Genomic DNA, 6,127 nt, shown 5'->3' with positions numbered 1-6,127 from the left:
GGTGCACACGCCCTATGGCATCTTCGGAAGTTCCGCCTCGGAAAAATTTCCCTGCAAGCCCGTGAAAGCTACTTAACTAGTAAAACAAGCCAACCATCTCCATTGTTAATATCTTACATATAGTAACATCATTACACAAAAGTGATTTCCATATTGAGATACACAAGTTATAATCCCTATATGTAGCTAGCTAGTCTTCTGAGTTTTCTTCGTCTGTTTCCCTTTCTTCTTCTTGCGACGCAACCATGGACAATCTTCATTGTTTAAGATGATGCTTGGGTCAATTTTTACCTTGAAGGGTGGAATATCGTCAAACTTATTATAATCTTCCGACATGTCCGTCTTGTCCTCTACACCCACGATGTTTCTTTTTCTCGAAAGAACTATGTGCCGCTTTGGCTCATCGTATGATGTGTCCTCTTGCCTTTCTTTTCTTTTTTTTGGTTTGCTAGACATATCCTTCACATAAAAAACCTGAGCCACTTCACTGGCTAGGACGAATTATTCGGTGTCGTACCCTAGATTCTTGAAATCCACTGTAGTCATTCCGTACTGCGGGTCTACCTGTACCCCGTCTTTCAGGTTGAACCATTTGCACCGGAACAAAGGGACCTTGAAATTAGGTCCATAGTCAAGTTCCCATATCTCCTCTATGTACCCATAATATGTGACCTTGTTCCCATTGCCATCTTCTGCATCGAAGCGGACACCACTGTTGTGGTTGGTGCTCTTTTTGTCTTGGGCGAAAGTGTAAAATGTGTTCCCATTAATCTCGTACCCTTGAAAAGTCGATATAGTAGAAGATGGTTGCTTGGCCAACAAGTACAGCTGCTCGTCATCGGTGACATTCATGAGACATGTTTGCAACCAACCGCCGAAAGTCTTCATGTGTTCTCCATCAATCCAATCTTCACGTTGCTCCGGTATTTAGAGCGTAAGATATCCTTGTGTTCCTCTTTGTACGGAGCCACCAAGATGGAATTATGTAGAACTGTGTAGTGTGCTTGAGTGAAAGAATGTCCGTCCATACACGTTGCTGATTTCTTTCCTAGCGTGCCTTTTCCACGCAGATCTCCCTCGTAGCGCGATTCGGGAACACCGATCGGCTTAAGGTCAGGAATAAAGTCAACACAAAACTCAATGACCTCCTCTCGTTCCATAGCCCTTGGAGATGCTTCCTTCCGGCCTAGCACGGTTATGAACGTACTTCTTTAAGACTCCCATGAATCTCTCAAAGGGGAACATGTTGTGTAGAAATACAGGACCGAGAACGCCAATCTCTTCGACCAGGTGAACTAGGAGATGTGTCATAATATTGAAGAAGGATGGTGGGAACACCAACTCGAAGCTGACAAGACATTGTACCACATCCTTCTGTAAATTTTGTAGAGTAAGTGGATTGATCACCTTCTGAGAAATTGCGTCATAATCACGTGGCAGTCATGAGACTTTAGGTTTTGAAACTTTTTCTCCGACATGTTTATTATTCCCTTTATATTCGACGAGAAGCCAGACGGGACCTTGATGCTACTCAGGACTTCAAAAAGATCTCCTTCTCCTCTTTGGTAAGAGCGTAGCCGGCAGGACCTTGATACTTCTCTCGGATTCAGGTTGTTTCCTTCGTGGATACTTTGCTGGTCCTGCCGTGCATCCGGTGTATCTTTTGTCTTCCCATACACGCCCAAGAAGTTTAGCAGGTTCAGGCAAAGATTTTTCGTCACGTGCATCACGTCGATTGCAGAGTGAACCTCTAAGAATTTCCAGTAGGGTAGCTCCCAAAATATCGACTTCTTCTTCCACATGGGTACGTGTCCGTCAACATCATGCGGAACAGATTGTCCGCCGGGACCCTTTCCAAAGACCACTTTTAAATCCTTGACCATATCATATATAACTTCCCCAGTAGGGCGGGTAGGCTTCATTCGGTTATCTGCCTCACCTCCGAAATGCTTTCCTCTCTTTCTTACGTGATGTTGTTTTAGAAGAAATCAACGATGCCCCAGGTACACATTCTTGTTTCCCAAATAATTACTGTCAGTCTCACCTAAACAGTGTGTGCATGCATTGTATCCCTTGTTTGACTGCCCCGAAATGTTACCAAGAGCAGGCCAATCATTGATGGTTACAAATAACAACGCTCGTAGGTTAAATTCCTTTTGTTCGTGCTCATCCCACAAAGGTACACCTTCGTCACGCCACAACTCTAAAAGTTCTTCAACCAATGGCCTCAGGTACACATCAATGTCGTTGCCAGGTTGCTTCGGGCCCTGGATGAGCACTGGCATCATAATGAACTTCCGCTTCATGCACAACCAAGGAGGAAGGTTATAGATACATAGAGTCACTGGCCAGGTGCTATGACTGGAGCTCTGCTCCCCGAAAGGATTAAAGCCATCCGTACTTAGACCAAATCTTAAGTTCCTTGCGTCATCTGAAAATGACTTGAACTCTCTGTCGATTTTTCTCCACTGCGACCCGTCAGCGGGGTGTCTCAGCATCACATCTTTCTTACGGTCCTCTTTGTGCTATCGCAACAACTTGGCATGCTCTTTGTTCTGAAACAAACGTTTCAACCGTGGTATTATAGGAGCATACCACATCACCTTCGCAGGAACCCTCTTCCTGGGGGTGGACTCGCCCTCAACATCGCCAGGGTCATCTCGCCTGATCTTATACCTCAATGCACTACATACCGGGCATGCATTCAAATTCTCGTACTCCCCGCGGTAGAGGATGCAGTCATTGATGCATGCATGTATCTTCCGCACCTCTAATCCTAGAGGGCGGACAACCTTCTTTGCTTCGTACGTGCTAGAAGGCAACACGTTCTCCCCGGAAGCATCTTCTTTATTATTTTCAGCAACTTTTCAAATCCCTTGTCGAAGTACCATTCTCTCGCCTTCCATCGCAACAATTCCAGCGTGGTACCCAGCCTTTTCTCGACCATTTTCGCAATTTGGGTACAACATTTTGTTGTGATCCTCTAACGTTTTCTCCAACTTCAACCTCTCCTTTTCATTTCCGCAGTTCATCTTCGCATCAAGAATGGCCCGACCCAAATCGTCATCCGGGTCATCAAAAATCGGCTCATCGAAAATGGGCTCTTCTTCAGCCTTCGTCTTCCCCCATTCTACTACACCGTCTTCGTTGAATAAGGGATAGTTGTCACTATCCTCTTCTTCTTCGTTGTCTTCCAATATAACCCCTCTTTCTACGTGCTTGGTCCAACAATTATAGCCGGGCATGAAACCGTTCTCCAGACAGTGGACGTGAAGGGTCTTCGAGGTAGAGTAATCCTTCATATTCTTACAGGAACTACATGGACAATACATGAAACCATTCGACCGCCTGTTTGCCTCAGCCACGTTGAGAAAATAATGCATGCCATTAATGAACTCGGGATGGCACCGGTCACCGTACATCCATTGTCGACTCATCCGCATTTTATATGTATATCAAAAATCATTAAATACACAACATCGTGGATATATGAGTGACCAACTTAATTAATATTCAAGTTCATCACATAAAACTAATTGTTTTTTATAAAAAAGAAGAGGGGCTCACCGAGGTGGTACCGTGCCGGCTAGGGGACGACGCTGGCGATCAACGGCGGTAAGGACGGGGATGATACTAATTAAAACCTACAAAATATACCATAATTTCAGCTCAAATTGCATATAAAAAAATAAAATCACTAACTTAGGCATTTCATCGAACACCTTGCTTGCACTAGAAAAATAGTACGAGTTAAAACTACCAAAGAAATGAGCTAAATTAGAAACGCCGAAAGGAAGGATGATATTGCTAACCCTTGGATAGATGTATGCCGTTAATCTTGTTAAAATTATTGGAGTGTGAGAGGTGCAAAATATTTGGAAATGTGAGGGAGGAGGAGATTTGGAGAATGATATGCAGGGGGCTCGGGCGGGTTGGCGCACGCTGATATAGGGAGGACCCTTTAGTACCGGTTCCTTAGAAGAACCGGTACTAAAGGTGTAGCCCTGGCCCCACCTCAGCCTGGAATTTGGGCAGAAACCCTTTCATACCGGTTCGTAACACGAACCAGTATTAAAGGTCCATTATGAAGCGGTATAGATGTCCCAGCCCTGGAACCGTTATTAATAAAGCCTTTCGTACCGGTTCGTAAGGGAACCGGTACTAAAGGCTTAGATGGATGAGAGGTTTTCTACTAGTGTATAGAAAATTTTCTACAAGTTTGTCTAGAAAGAACGGATATACCCAACTCACACTGGTAGAAAAATGGCCTTCCATCTAGCCCCATTAGTCGCCAAAATATAGGAACCGCGACTAATGGGGTCTTTAGTCGCGGTTCGGGTGGCGAACCGCGACTAAAGACCCGGGCCCAGCCGCTCGGCCGGCCAGCCGGTGGACGGGAGGGGCTTTAGTCGCGGTTGGCCGGGCCAACCGCGACTAAAGGTCCTCGAGCCTGGCTCGAAGGCCTTTAGTCACGGTTGGCCGGTGCCAACCGGGACTAAAGGCCCGTCCCTATAAAAGGGCCTCGGCTCACAACACTTAGCCATTTGGTGCCACTTCTCTTCACAAGCTTCACAAGGGGTGTAGGTTTGCTTTTGGTTCCTCTTATGCACACAAGGTGTTTGATAAAATGCCCCAACAAAGCATGAAACAAACATGATATGAAGTGTCGGAGCCACACTTGAGCTTCCTCATTTATTTTTTCCTCCTCGATCGCGGTTAGCAACTTGAACCTTTCATGTGTGTCATTGATAAAATATGCATGTGTGTAGTTCATTGTTTAATTTCTATTGTTTATAGCTAGTTAGTTTAACAAATGCATGATGGTTAATTATATATTTTATATTATAATAATGCAGATGAATCGGCAATGGATGTACGGTAACCGACTCTCTGGCGAGTTCACTACGGGTTTGAAAGATTTACTCGTAGTGGCTAATGCGAACAAGCAGAAGGGTTTTGTTATCTGCCCATGTGTTGATTATAAGAATCAGAAGGGTTACTCTTCCTCAAGAGAAGTTCACATGCACCTGCTTCGGCACGGTTTCATGCCAAGCTATAATTGTTGGACCAAGCATGGAGAAAGAGGGGTTATAATGGAAGAAGATGAAGAAGGGGATGATTTCATCGATGAAAACTATCTTGCTCATTTCGGTGATACTTTCATGGAGGATGCTCGAAGGTGAAGGGGAAGGTGAAGGGGAAGGTGAAGAAGAGGCACGTGATGAGCCCGTTGATGATCTTGGTCGGACCATTGCCGATGCACGGAGACGCTCGCGAAACCGAAAAGGAGAGGGAGAATTTGGATCGCATGTTAGAGGATCACGGAAAGTCGCCGTACCTCGGATGCGATAATGGTCCGAAAAAGCTGGGCTGCACTACTCGGATTTGCTGAAATGGAAGGCACAGGCAGGTGTAGCTGACTCGGCATTTGAAAACTTACTGAAAATGTTGAAGAATATGTTTCCAAAGAATAACGAGTTGCCCGCCAGTACGTATGAAACAAAGAAGGTTGTCTGCCCTCTAGGTTTAGAGGTTCTGAAGATACATGCATGCATCAACGACTGCATCCTCTACCGCGGTGAATACGAGAATTTGAATGAATGTCCGGTATGCACTGCATTGCATTATAAGATCGAGGCGATGACCCCGGTGACGATGTTGAGGGCGAGAAACCCAGGAAGAGGGTTCCCGCCAAGGTGATGTGGTATGCTCCTATAATACCACGGTTGAAACGTCTCTTCGGGAACAAAGAGCATGCCAAGTTGTTGCGATGGCACAAAGAGGACCGTAAGTCGGACGGGGAGTTGAGACACCCCACAGATGGAACGCAATGGAGAAAGATCGACAGAGAGTTCAAAGATTTTGCAGCTGACGCAAGGAACATAAGATTTGGTCTAAGTTCAGATGGCATGAATCTTTTTGGCGAGCAGAGCTCCAGCCATAGCACCTGGCCCGTGACTCTATGCATCTACAACCTTCCTCCTTGGTTGTGCATGAAGCGGAAGTTCATTATGATGCCAGTGCTCATCCAAGGTCCGATGCAACCCGGCAACGACATCGATGTGTACCTAAGACCATTAGTTGATGAACTTTTACAGCTGTGGGGCAGACCTGGTGTCCGTGTGTG

Source organism: Lolium rigidum, chromosome 3, assembly GCF_022539505.1.
Source record: "Lolium rigidum isolate FL_2022 chromosome 3, APGP_CSIRO_Lrig_0.1, whole genome shotgun sequence".
NCBI classification, from domain to species: domain Eukaryota; kingdom Viridiplantae; phylum Streptophyta; class Magnoliopsida; order Poales; family Poaceae; genus Lolium; species Lolium rigidum.
The sequence above is the reverse complement of the archived record's forward strand: the minus strand, read 5'-3'. Positions refer to the sequence as shown.